We start from the raw sequence: 15,434 nt of genomic DNA, 5'->3' as shown, positions 1-15,434 counted from the left end.
TCTTCTAGGCCTATCCAGCTTATTTTCGAAAGAGAAAGACGCCCATATTTCGACCCAAATCGGGAGATGGGCGTCCGTTTCCCATGGGCGCCCAAATAGGTATAATCAAAACCCGATTTTTGGTATCCTCAACTGCAGTCCGTCACGGAGACGAACAAAGATTACTGGGATGTGTCGGAGGCATGGCGAAGGCGGGATTGGGGCGTGGTTATCGGCCGAGGAGAGATGGGCGTCTTTAGCTGATAATCAAAACAAGAAGGGCATTTTTGACGAGAATTTGGTCCACTTTATTTGGACCCTTTTTTTTCAGGCTCAAGTCCCAAAAAAGTGCCCCAACTGACCAGATGACCACCAGAGGGAATCGGGGCTGACCTCCCCTGACTCCCCCAGTGGTCACTAACCCCTTCCCACCAAAAAAACCCCACTTTACAAACTTTTTTTTCCCAGCCTGTATGCCAGCCTCAAATTCCGTAGCCACTTCCATGACAGCAGAATGTGTTCTATCTTCTGACAGCCTTTCCCTGGTTCTGATGTGGGTCTCAGGTGAGTGTGACACCTTTTCTGTTAAGGGCACTGCAGAGTCACATCAGCAATGCATTGTGGTGGGTGTAGGGTATTGGGCTCCGTGATTCCAGTAGCTTGTGTTAAATGCTCACGATGTTGGTAGTTGGTAAGCTCTACTCCCATGGTGCTTTTCCCTTTGCTTACTGGGTCAGAGTGTGCCCTGTTTTGTTTCCGGTAGTCCATGAGCTAGTGGCCATTTGTATAGGACACTTTTAGATCCCTTTCATGTGTTAGCCACGTTACAGCACTTAGTTCTTACCTTGAATGTTGCTGAAAGAGGGCATTGTACACCATTCTGCCAGCTCGGACCTACTGCTAATCTCAGTACCAGCGAGACTCGTTGCCAGTGGGGCACAACCTCTGATCTGCAGTTAACTGTGAGTAAAGGTGCTTATTCAAATAAAGGACATTTTCAGCGAGATTAGTCTTCAGGTGTCAACTGCTGTGCCAAGGTTATACACCAGCAACAAGTCCTGTCTCTGGAGCACTTTTAGTGGGTACTGCAGTGCACTTCAGGCAGGCAGTCCCAGACCCATCCCTCCCACCCGTAACACTTGTGGTGGTAAATGGGAGGCCTCTAAAACCCATTGTACCCACATGTAGTTGCCCCTTCACCCCTAAGAGCTATGGTAGTGTTGTACATTTGTCCCTTCCATGACCAAATGGCTTGGATTGGGACGTTTCTGAGCTGGGCGTTTTTAGTTTCCATTATCGCAAAAAAAAACGTCCATCTCAGAAGGGACCAAATCCATGGCATTTGGTCCGTCCAAACCGTATTTTCGAAATGAAAGATGGACGCCCATCTTTTTCAATAATACGGTCTGTCCCGCCTCTTCACATACCCATTTTCAGACGTAGACGCCCATGGAGATGGGCGTTCGCGTTCGATTATGCCCCTCCACATGTCCTACCACTAATAACCACCACAGGAGCCTTACACAAAGATGACCACAATATCATACTCTGTAACCTACACCACCCAACCAGACCCAACACCCTCCTCCAGGAAAAATATCGACCAAATAAAAGAGGAGAATCACCCACACATCAAACACAACAAATGACAAAAAAAAAAGGATCAAAACAATCTTACAAACCTAGTGAAATTCCCAAAACCACAACAACAGAAGAAAACCATAGACCAATACCAGTGGGATACGTAAACACCAGATCAGCAGTAAACAAACCAGACATTCTAAAGGACTGGAAAATGGATGAAGACCTCGGACTAGTTTTCTCAACGAAACATGGATCCACAACAAAGAAGATCCTATAATCTCAGATCTCTGCCCCCCCAGGCTATAAAATTCTGCACTGGACCAGAAACAGGAAAAAGGGAGAGAGCATTGCATTGATTTATAGATCATTCTTCACTGCAGAAACCATAGCCAAATCCATAACACCACAATTAGAAGTCACAACCACCTGCATTGCATTCTATTCCATAGACCATCAGGAAACTGGAGAACAGCTCAGCCAGAACTCATGGACTTTGTCTCAAACACATGTGTAGCTCACCCAAATGTACTACTAATAGGAGATATTAACCTATACCTAGAAGATCAGAGCACAGAGGCAGTGAGAGTATACAATGAATTTTTCCAGTTCTGGAAATTCCAACGACCACCAGTAAACTCCATTCACATAAAAGGCCATGCACTAGATCTCTTAGCACACAGATTCACAACTGACCAAAACTTCTCCATCCAGAATCAGAAGTGCTCAAAAATCCTATGGTCCGACCACTTCAAACTAAACATAACCCTTTAGTGGAAAGAACTGGAAACCTGTAAAACACAAATACAAACCACAAACAAAACAAGAGGGAGAACTGGCATATCTACATTTTGGAACTCTATATACAAAAACCAATGGGCACTGCCAACCAACTCCACCAAATTCATCACAGAGTGGGTCAAAAGATGTACTTCCACCCTAGACGAAATAGCACCCCAACGAACCAAAACCTCACAAAAACGCAACATGATCCCATGGTACAATGAAGAACTGAAGAACCTAAAAGTCCATTGCAGAAGACAATAATGAGCGTGGAGAAAAAACAAAAACGAATCTACAATAAACACTTGGAGAGAGGCACAAAAGAGAAACAAAAACAAAATCAAGCAAAAAAAAAATTCTACAAGGAACAAACAATAAAGACACTAAGAAATTATACAGGCTTGTAAACATACTACTTGATAACAAAACTATGACAACAACAAACGAAGCCCTACCACCAGTAAATGATCCCAAATATTTTGAAGAGAAAATAATCAACCTAAGGAAAAATCTCCCCCAGACAGACGCCAACCTTGAAACCTACATAGACGAATTAGACAATCCCCCAGAGGAATCACCAGTGGATAGAACATGGACAACTTTCACTCAGCTCTCACATGAGATAGTAACTCAAGTGATATGGAAGTTCTGGTCTGCACACTGTAAACTAGACACATGCCACAACTACATCATGAAAGTACCACCTGACCAGTTCATTGAATGACTCACATCCCACATAAACTTTATGTTTCAAGAAGGTCAATTCCCACTGGATAAGGGAAACATTCTGCTCACACCGATCCCAAAAGACACCAAACAAAATGCCAGTGATATCACAAACTACAGGCCAGTTGCATCTATACCACTAACGATCAAGACAATGGAAGGTATAGTAGCTAAACAACTAACAGAATATATCAACAAATTCTCTATACTAAATGAATCCCAATCAGGCTTCAGACCCCACCACAGCACTAAAACAATACTGATCACACTCTTGACCAAATTCAGACATGAAATCTCAATAGGCAAAAACGTCCTACTATTCCATGATCTTGTGGTCCTAGCCCATATGGACTACTGCAATGGAATCTATACAGGATGCAAAGACCAAATCCTAAAAAAAAAAAATACAAACAGCACAAAACACAGCAGCCAGACTCATACAAGGAAAAAATAGATATGAAAAAGCTAGCCCCTTACTTCAAAACCTAAACTGGTTACCATTCAAAACATGCATATCTTTCAAAATCTGTTCCCTGGCATACCGAATAACCTTCGGCCTCGCACCAGGCTACATGAACAGCCTAATAGACCTACCAATCCGCAACGCAACTAAATCAGCGAGATCCTATCTCACCCTACATTTCCCAAGATGCAAAGGCCTCAAATACAAATCAATATAAGTGACAAGTTTTTCATCCATTTGTATCAAACTCTGGAACACACTTCTGAAAAACTTGAAATACATGGACAACTACATAATATTTCAAAAACATCTGAAAGCCCACCTATTCAGAAACTTCCTGCTGGACAAAGTAACCTAACAATGCAGGGCTCCTATAAAATAACGTGAACAGGACAATGGACAGATAGATGACGAGTCTTACCTATTGTAAATTTTAGAAAACGTTATTGATTTGACAAATACAAGGATACTAAACAAGGAAACTAAACCTTACTACTTTATATAAATGATAGCATTGCTCTTTTAACCTGTGAATAATTTACTCTGGACTCCCGTGATCCACATTGATATCATTGTTCTCTTAACCTATAAGCAATTTATCCTGAACTCTTGTAAGCTACATTGAACCTATCAACAGGCAGGAAAATGTGGGATACACATGCAGAAATAAAATAAATAAGAAATTGCTGTCTGAGAATTTAACTCAGCAAGTTGAAAGGCAAACTTCAAGGAAACCTCAAGCTTGCAGTCATGGATATCCTTTAATGCAGTGCCACCTTCAACGGGTATAGTGGTGCATTTAGTAACCACCGTAATAAGGGCATTCACCTTAGTTAGAGCAAACTGCTCTAAATAAGACAGCGTAATGGGATATTATTTGAACATAGTGTGAGTCACCCGGAGGTTAGAATAAAGGGTCTCCCATTGAGCTGTAATAAGCTCCTGCATAGCCTCATTAATATGGAAAGATACAGGAGGTCTCTTAGCACCTAACATAACAGATAGAACAGAACCAGAGGAAGAAGCAGAGGAAGAAATATTTAAATTCTCCATAGATTTTCTGATCAACATAGGGAACTCCACTCCCAAAAACAGCCTAGCTACAGTAGGATCTTCACCCCTGCCCACCTCTGAAATGTCTAAGTCAGGGCCATCAGCAGAACTAGGACAGTCAGAATACACAGATAAAACCTTCTCTGAGTCCTGAAGAGGAACAGTCTCCAAATCCTGCAAAACAGAAAGTTTTCATTTCTTAGGATGTTGCTCCTCAAAAGCAACGTGAGGGGAAGAAGGAAAGGCAGCTTGAGCTGACTTTAATAAAAAGGCCTGATGTAATGAACAAATTCAGGGAAAAACAGCAGGGCAGAGACTTCTACCTCCGCAAAACCAACATCCTGGGACACGGTAGTGGTAAAATGGTAAAATGACTACTGAAGCACTGTGGCGCGCAGGAGCCATTGGCACTGATCCTGCCAAAACCACTATTGGAGCAGGGCCAGATTGAATGCCTGGAGACAGAGTACTGATGGCCAAAGTAAGCAAAAGCGGCCTGTCCACAGAAGTAAAGCAAAGCATGCATGAACCAGTAGCCCAGAGCTTATCCGCACAGCGCACACAAGATTTAATAGGCTTAGACATAGAGAATAATAAATATACTCACAGAGAAAAAGTCTTGTGACTTCCAAGGCACTGAAGCCCCACAATCGTTCCACAGCACAAGCACTCTCAAAAAGAACCACAGTGGCTGCTTTATTTTTTTTTTTTAGATAGCGGCAGGAGAAAAAGAGAAGGGAAGACTGAGATAAAGAGGTAGAAAGTGGCAATGAGGGAACAGAAAGGGACCTAGACCACTAGGTTTACAGCCGAGGCACAGAATATTCTCATCCCCAAACTGAACTGAACCTGCAAACAGGACAGGAGGCTACACAGAAGTCACCACAGTGCACAGGAGCTGCTATCCCACCTGCTGGAGATAGAGAATACTGGCTTGGTTGCTAAGCGCAGGTACTTATGAGGCACAACTCATTAGAGTTCTCTTTCTCCACCTGCTGGCGAATGGCCACAACCCAATCAATTGTTTGTTCTTTCAAAAAGTACAAAGACCAGGGGACACTCAATGAAGTTACATGGTAATACTTTTAAAACAAATAATATTTTTTTCACTCAATGAACATTTAAGCTCTGGAACTCATCACCAGGGGATGTAATTATAGTGATTAGCATATCTGATTTAAAAAAGGTTTGGACAAGTTCTTGGAGGAAAAGTCCATAACCTGCTATTGTGACAGAAATGGAAAAAGCCATTGCTTGTCCTGGGATTGGTAGCATGGAATTATGCTACTCTTTGGGATTCTGCCAGGTACTTGTGACCTGGATTGGCCACCATTAGAAGAAAGATACTGGGCTACACAAACCATCCATTTGCCCCAGTACTGCAGTTCTTATAATGGTGTGGCACTAATAGATGTAGTGACCAATAATTTTGAGTAATAAGCAAGCATTGCAAATGTTTGCTTTGTTTCACGGTACTGTGAACAGGCAGATAATAGCTAATGAGCTTATTTTTCTCCTACTTCTGTAATTTATTTACACACAGCCGCATTCACTTGAAATGTGGTGGGATCAATTAATTTATTATGGATTTTTCTGAATGTTAAATCAATCCTGCATGCATGATCGCTAGCTCATGTGCTGAAATGAAACAGTACACACTAACTATAGTACATTTTAGAGTCCTATTTAATAAAACCTCTCGGGGATGATATTCAGACTGCAGTCACTGCTAAACCCAGATATTCAATGCCGGGCCGTTTCTGGAGACCAGCATTGAATATCCAGTTTATTTTGGGCCGGTTAGAAGATTACTGGCTATTTCGATATTCAGACTTGGCTGGTTGTCTTCTAATCAGCCAAAGATATCCCACATACTGACATGGCCAAACATAGGGGTCCTTTTACTAAGGTGCGCTGAAAACTGGACTGCGCTAGTGTAGGCATATATTTTAGGCGCAAGCAAATATGTATGTAAGTATTACATTTTTTGTTTACGATAAGGAAGCCCTCACAGTTAAGCTGTGAGGGTGTTAACATTGGCTGAAGCCAAGGCAGCCAGAATAAGTAAGGGAAGGGGGGGGTTGCAGGAGGGAGTAAGTTTAGAAGTAGTTAGTGGTTAGGTTAGCAACAAGAAAGGGAGGAAGGGGATTGGGTAGGAAAACAGGGATAGGATTGGCTGGAAGGGAAGTGTTAGGATAGGGTGAAGATTTGGCGCTCAGAAGTAGTTTTTAGTTAGGTAGGAGAGGGTTAGGATGAATAGGAGGGAGTTTAAAGCCCCATCCCAGCCCACCCTTGGTGTGGGGAGTGTGTGGTGGGGACAGAGGTTTTGAGACGGTTAGGGAAAGTGGGGAGGATTTGGGGGTATATGGGTAGCAGCTTTTACATGAAAGGGGTGCCTGGATGAGGGGTTTAAGAGGCACCAGAAGCGGTTAAATGAATATTATGAAATATATGAAATGGAAATGAACTCGTGGGCGGAACCGCCATGAGTAAGAGGTGGCTTGACGGTACCGTAAGTCACATGGGGGGAGGGGGGTAAGGTGGGAAGAAAGTGAGCCAGTTCATTACCGAATGGCTTAACATTATTATTAATCACACTGTGAAGTGGGGAGAAAGTGAGCCAGTTCGTTACCGAAGGGCTTAACATTATTAACCGCATTGTGAAGTTAACCTGGTGGAAAGAATGATATGTTACTAAGTTGATGTTAAGTAAATGAATTTTATTAATATTTAAAAATAAAGCTGAAGCCAAATTTTATTCCAAAAAAGAAAATGTTGTTTGAGTTATTTAAAGTTTTAAGTATGTGTTAAGAGCTGCCTGAAGTGCGAATGTCAATGTTAAAGGAATAATCTCTGTACAATAACATGGCAGAAAGTTGTAATTTTTTTTTGGTTTTATTAGCTTTGAGTCCTAATTTATCCAAGTCTTATGCTTGCCCAAAAATCCATCTGTTCACACAGCTATGACATGTGTTATTAACATCCCTATGGACAATATAACCCAAAACAACATGATTGTTTTCATGTATTAGCAAGGAAATATAGCATCAATAGCATCACGGAGTTTGACATGCTTATGGTCAATAATGGCTGATGTGTATTCTGTAGGACTGGCATGTGTAATAAAGAATGCTTGCATTTGAGACTCTGGGAATTAAAGAAATGTCTTGAAGAGAAATACATAAAACTGATGCTACAGCCTGGGCAAAATGCCTGCAGCTCAGATGAGTCAATTGTGAGCTGATCCTGACTAACGTTATCCCACTCATTCTGGCATGGTTATTATCTGGAAGACCCAGCTCTAGTGCTTTATTCGCCTACGCTGTTTGTTGTGAATCTGAGCCTTATGTTTTATGGTCACAGTGTTTGTCTGGGTCACTGCCATCTATTTCAGGGTTTGTTAATCCATTCCTTGGGACACACTAAACCAGTCTGGTTTTCAAGACATTCACAATGAATATGCATGAAATAAATTTGTATGCATTACTTCCATTGTATGCAAATCTATCTCATGCATAGTCATTGTAGGTATCTTGAAAACCTGACTTGCTTGGTGTGTCCCATGGACTAGGTTGAGAATCCCTGATCTATTTATTTCTGCTGGGTAGTTAGTATATTGGCCTAATTAAAAAAAAAAATAGTAGGTCTTACTTGTTTTATTATCAGACCAGTTGTTGTAGGAGCTTTGCAGTGCTGGCTCAAGGGGTCATGGCACCTTCCCTAAGCTAACACTGGCCCTGCACTCTTTCCCATTTATATCAGCACCCTCTCTGCTCTTCTCTGCCCCACCCTCCCACCGGCATCAGTGCTGCTACCTGCTCTTTTATAGCAGAGAGCATATCACTTTTCTCTCTTAGCTGTCCTGTTCTCCATGATTGAATCCCCAACCAAGGATTCAATGGGAGAACAGGAAGTTATTAAAGTGGGGTTTTTTTGGTGGGAGGGGGTTAGTGACCACTGGGGGAGTCAGGGGAGGTCATCCCCGATTCCCTCTGGTAGTCATCTGGGCAGCTGGGGCACTTTTTTGGGACTTGTTAGTGAAAAAAAGGGTCCAAAAAAGTGACCCAAAATCGCGGTAAAAACGCCTTTTTTTTCGATTATCAGCTAAAGACGCCCATCTCTCCTCGGCCGATAACCACGCCCCAGTTCCACCTTCACCACGCCTCCGACACGCCTCTGTCAACTTTACCCATTTCCGCGATGGATTGCAGTTGGAAACGCCCAAAATCGGATTTCGATTATACCGATTTGGGCGCCCACGGGAGAAAGACACCCGTGGGCGTCCCAATTTGGGTCGCAATATAGGCGTTTTTCTCTTTCGATTATAAGCAGGATAGTATACTACTTACAATGCCAACATATTAAAAAGTAGATACAAATTGATAACATTGAGCACTATTTGCTCTTTAACAAGGAGTTTTTTAAGACCCATGAGTAAGTGTGAAGTCTAATTGTGGCATAAAATGAACTCAAAAGTATTGCCATGGACTTCTGAGGTCTTTTTCTCCATTTTTATCAGTTAAATTACCTTCTTTGTGGTTCTTTGTCAGTATCAACCTAGCAAGCTTACCATCAGCAGCTTGCAAAACCTTCGGTGAATACATAATGGGCTAGATTCTATATCTGGTGCCTGAAAATTCCATGTGTAAAAGAATATGCCTAGGCACATTCTTTAAAGTACGTCTAAATTTATAGAATAGACTTAAATTTCTGCATGGTATATAGAATATACCAAGTGCCTCTCCACGTGACCAAATTTAGTCATGGTCATTTATGCCACATTTTACTTGGTGTAAATCCTGGCGCCTAAATTAGACACAGAGCAGATGTGTTCTATAACAACTCGCATAGATTTTAGAAATGCCCATGCCCCACCCATGGCCATGCCACCTTTTCAACTATGTGACTTAGAATTATGCGCACCATGTTACAGAATACTTTTAGCGAGTTGTGCACGTAAGTCTTAATTAATACAATTGGTGCTGATAATTGCTTATTAACATCCAACTGACTGTGCTGATTAGCTAGTTAACCAGTTAAGTTACGTGCATTGTTATAGAATACACTTCGATTTCCTTGGGGAAATTAAGGCGCGATATATAGAATCCAGCAGAATGAGAGTAATTTTATAAAGCCTTTTCTGCATGTAGAGCCTGTTTTAATTGTGCACCTACTTTTACTTGTGGTAAGTCCCAGGGATGTAATTTGGATGGAGAGAAGGTAGAGCAGCAATGAACATGTGTATTTTTTTATTTTATATTTATTGAAGTTGTTAATACATATAGGATATCACATATATTATAACACCAATGAAAATATATCATTCCATATCAGGAAGGAAATTAAAACATCTGTGTTCAGCACTGACCTTAAATGCAAAACCAGGGGTCCAGAATTTCAATATTAATAAGAGAGAGATATTCACTAATTCACCCTCCATTATTTTCTTCCCACTTCAAGTGAACAAAAATGTATTACTACCAAAACAAAGAATTTAACTTATTTGTTTAAAGAATCTTCAAAAACATCTATATGGAAAATGCAGAAAATATGGTACCCATTGCCAATATGCTAGTTTTAAATTTCAGGAACTGCTTCCTTTGTAGCTGGGTAACTCTTGAAACATCAGGAGATATAATAACTCACATAAGATCTTTCTTGGAACAAAAAAACTTTAAACATCGCAATTTTATCAATTTTCAGTTATTAAAGTGACCACTAGGGTAGCCCTGGAGGTTATTACATCCTGAGAAGATTCAATAAATTGCGTTAACTTAGATATTGTAGAGTTTTCACTTCAGTGAGTTGCCTCTAAATGGAAATATAATATAACTTAGAAATCAAAATAGCATCTACATCTAACATCTGGGGAACATCCTTAAGGTAATTCTTAAATAATGTTAAGGGAGATAATTCAAAAATCTAAAATTGCATGATCTAATTGAATTTTCTATGATTTCTAATTGACTATGAAGTCCTGTGTTATCTTTAACAAGGACAACTCCCACCAATTGTAAAGCAGTACGTTGAGAAGCCAACACCCCACAAGTTTCCTCAATATTATGACGTTTAATATCCACCTCAGAAAACTATTGCCTTCTTTTTGAATGTGTAGTCACATTTACTTTAACCCTTAACTGTTTATTGACTAACAGATCTTAGGAAAAAAGGGCTTTTCTCCATGTTATGTCCCTAGAAAATATCTTTGTTGAATAGGATCCCAAGAATGTTAAAATGCACTTTAGCCAGTCCAGTAGTTGAGTGGGAGTAACTTTGGATGACCTGAGTTTGATTCCCAGGTAAGTCTTCTGTTGCCCAGATTGGCAGGAGGTGGACATGCTGCAGTGAGGAGGGGAGGAAAGCATACCAGGCACAGTGACACCCAGTGGCTGGATTTAGGGAAGCAGTTTGAGAATAAGGGAAAGTGGCCGGACAGCGGGCAGGGGCAGGGGCAGGGGAGTGGAGTGGAGGAAAAGATGCCAGGCCATGTTGGGGGAGCAGAAGGGGAGGCATGCTTGTAAGTCTTTCATTATAGCAAGTGTTAAGTTAGCTTCATTGAGATGTATTGCAACAATGCATACAATACTGTCAATAATGATGTCTTGGATGTTTTGATTGACTGACATAGATTAAGATTGGCCTGGGATGAGAATGTGCAATTAATGTACTTGAGTTATGTTATGTTTATACACATGAACATGTTTAACATTTTAAAGGGTGTTTTAGCATATGATGAAGCTTATCGTGCAAAACAATTGGGTTTATTCTTGGGCTTGTTTTAGAACTGATATTGCTTATTTTAGGATTGTTTTTTAGGTAAAATGTGCTTGTTTTCCCACAACTACCTGCAACACTAATTCTAATGCAATAGGAAAACGTCTGTTGGGCTTCAGAGAGAGGAATAAGATGGGCACAGCATGCTTAGTCTCAGAGGCCCAGGAGTTCTAGCTACCACAGAGCTCAAAACAGAGGGACAGATATTTGCTTTCAACTGCAGAAAGGCTCCTCTGAAATCAGAGTTGAGCTCATTCTCTCAGCCTAAAAAGAGAAGCAATCATAAAGTGAGTTTGCTAGGAGCTCCTGATCAGCAACCCAAAAGTAACAGAGGGCTGTAAAAAGGTGATTTACAACCCAGGTCACAGTGTGACTGAAAATGCTAATAAACCTCATCTCAATCAAAGCCTTAGTTAATATTAGAGCACTCCAGGAAATGCCTAGCTCAAAGCTACACCTTTATTATATTGCTTGGGACCAAACTGAAATGCGTGCACACCATAACATGGTTTTACTTGGGGTTTTTTTTGGAGGGGGATTTCTATCTATGCCATTGTATTTAATTATCTCACTGTTTATATCCTTTTCAATACGTTATTTCATATTGATGTGTGTACAGTGAAGGTTTTTTTTTTTTTTGCATCCTAGTAAAACTGTTTGTAGTTGAGTTCAGCCTAGTGTCTGGTATAACTTTGAAAGCAAGGGGTTTGTCTAGAGCTCTGAAAACTATGCTATGTTGTGATACTAGGAAGGGCATTTTAGAAAAGATGTCCAGTTCAGAATATGGGCATCCAAGTCTGTATGTCACATATTTTTTTTTATTTATTTATTGCATTTGTATCCCACATTTTCCCACCTGTTTGCAGGCTCAGTGTGGCTTACAATTTTTCCGTCATGACTTATGTCATTTCAGAATACATATACAATTTGTAATATATATAGAACATGAATGCTAAATGAACAGTCGGGTAAAAAAAGGGAAAATATACAATTGGTATCACATATTGAACATGGATTGCATATTAAAATTAAACAATACGGTATAGGAAGAGAGTAATCCTATTGTTAAGTAAATGATGGTGAATTACAGTTCCAATTATAAGTCATTATGGTATGTCATATGAATACCCATTTCTTATGTACTGTATTTTAGAACAGAATCTACTCACATTACAGCCTGTTCTAAAACACATGAGAAATGGGCATCCGAGTGTTGGCTATGTCCAGTGTGTGCATCCATTTTAAAAACTAAGAATGGTGCAAAACAAGGGGTGTGAATGTCGTTGAGGCAGCAGAGGAACATCCATATTATAACATGGCCACACAGACATCTATGTGGAAGAATAGCCTTATGGTTAGAGGAGCCCTGTGAGAATCAGGGCAGAGAACCAGAAGTTGCCAGGTCAAAATCCCTATAATGCTTTTTGCAATCTATTTTTCCTTTTTTTTTTTTTAATTGTAAGCTCCCCCCACCCCCCAAACCCCAGGAACAGAAAAATATCTACTGAGATCTTTTTGGACATGGATGTCCCTTTCTCTTCTGCAGTTGGAGTTGTTCATCCATATGTTGACCCCTCCCTAACTCCTCCTAAAACATACCCAGACCATGCCCCCTTGCCATATGGGCATATTGCTGTTTTAGACATCTATATGCTGGCTTTATAAAATCAGGATTTAGGGATGTCCATGTAATATGGATATCTCAATGCCAGTTTTCAGACATCTAACATATGAATAGAGTTTCTAGAATAACCACCTAGACATTACCCGTTAGCCAGTACAGTTCCCATAACCCCGATTCCAGGTGCTGAGGAATTTACTCCCACAAATCCAAAATTCCTCATACCGTACCGGGGTCTACCTCCTATAGGACGTAATCAGTTACAAAACAAAAAAAGGGGCATCAGGGCTATAGGATGATACCTTTTACATTAAACTAAATATATATTTTTGATAGTTTTATAGTGGGCTTTTGAAGTTAAAATGATATGATACATTGACACACAAAAAGAAAGGACAACAAATACCTGTGGTTTCTATCATATTGAGGGGCATAATCAAATGGCGCCGGCCAAATAGATGGCGCCGTAAAGAGCTGTCCCCGACTATATTATCGAAAAAGATGGCCGGCTAGCTTTTGTTTCGATAATACGGTTGGGGCCGGCCAAATGTCAGAGATGGTCAGGTTTGAGATAGCCGGCATCGGTTTTCGCTGATAATGGAAACTGAAGCCGACCATCTCAAACCCGGCCAAATCCAAGGCATTTGGTCGTGGGAGGAGCCAGAATTTGTAGTGCACTGGTCCCCCTGACATGCCAGGACACCAACCAGGCACCCTAGGGGGCACTGCAGTGGACTTCAAAAATTTATCCCAAGTGCATAACTCCCTTACCTTGGGTGCTGAGCTCCCCAAATCCCCCCCAAAATCCACTCTGCACAACTCTACACCACTACCATAGCCCTAAGGGGTGAAGGGGGGCACCTACATGTGGGTACAGTGGATTTTTTGGGGGGGGAGTTGGAGGGCTCCCATTTACCACCACAAGTGTAACAAGGTAGGGGGGATGGGCCTGGGTCCACCTGCCTGAAGTGCACTGCACCCACAAAAACCTGCTCCAGGGACCTACATACTGCTGTGATGGAGCTGGGTATGACATTTTCAGGCTGGCATAGAGGCTGGCAAAAAAATGTTTTGTAAAAAATTTTGGGTGGGAGGGGGTTGGTGACCACTGGGGGAGTAAGTGGAGGTGATCCCCGATTCCCTCCAGTGGTCATCTGGTCAATTGGGGCACTTTTCTGAGGCTTGGTCCTAAAAATATATATGGACCAAGTGAAGCCGGCCAAGTGCTCGTCAGAGCCGGCCATCTTTTTTCCATTATCGGCCGAAGCCGGTCATCTCATAACCACGCCCCCATCTCACCTTTCATACCCTTCTGAAACACCCCCTTTAACTTTGGCCGGCTCTGCAACGGAAAGCAGTTGGAGCAGGCCAAAATCAGCTTTCCATTATACCGATTTGACAGGGTTCATGAGATGGCCGGCCATCTCCCGATTTGTGTCAGAAGATGGCCGGCGATCTCTTTCGAAAATAAGATGGATTATGAACCATAAAATTAAACATCTTTGTCCCATATATGAAAGCCTGGTTTTGGCAGCCATTTTGGATGGCTTGAGAAACAAGATAAGAGTGAGTGGGCATTGCTCCAACTAGATACCAAAGACCCCCAAAATGTCTGGGGAGTGAGTTGGGGGGCAGTTGGAAGGGTATATTTCAGGATCTTTCCCCTTGGGGGGGGACCCTGGTAAGAAGCTGCTAGATATCAACATGTTGTCCAGTTGTGAGGACCTTCACTGTAGGGTGGACTGCTACAGTGGTGGGTGAGTATACCATAGAGGGGGTGTGTGTTGGGGGGGGGATATTGCGTGCTAAAGGAGGCTGCAACAAAGGGATTATGTGCCATGGTGGGGGTGTCTGCCATGGGGGAAGGGTGTTGTATGCCACAGAAGGGGCTGCTTCTATGTCTGTATGTGTGGGGAGGGGGTTTAATGTTTGTTTCCCCCACATGCAGCTTTCTAAAATCACAGTTTTCTTTTTACAAGGAGAAGCTTTGCCATGTGGTCCTCCACACTCTAATTTGGAAATATGAAGCACCCTCTCCACATTGCATCTAAAATTTGCCTCTACATTTCTATATTACTTTTCTTGAGCATATTTCAACTCAAAGCAGAGAGGTAATGTGAAAAAGGATTTCAAAATCTCTACTCGACATTGCCCCGAGTTTATGGAATTTAGAGAACATAAACATTGACTTGTGTCAACAAAATTGCTTAGAGTGACATTGTAATAATAGACCTTCAGTAGCAAGAACTGATTTCTAGCAAACTGATAGTGTTTGAGTAACTCCATATCCCCTCATAATGTCAAGCATGAAATTAGAGCTGAGTCTTAAACCTGTCCAGGACTCAGCTTAGGTGCACAGTAGAGAAATATAAAATATCTCTAAAGACTACGCTACACGTGTCACTAATGCTAGACATCTACTGGCTAGCTAACTTATTTTCACTGATTCAAAAG

Source organism: Microcaecilia unicolor, chromosome 1, assembly GCF_901765095.1.
Source record: "Microcaecilia unicolor chromosome 1, aMicUni1.1, whole genome shotgun sequence".
Classification (NCBI taxonomy): domain Eukaryota; kingdom Metazoa; phylum Chordata; class Amphibia; order Gymnophiona; family Siphonopidae; genus Microcaecilia; species Microcaecilia unicolor.
This window is presented reverse-complemented; position numbering follows the sequence as displayed.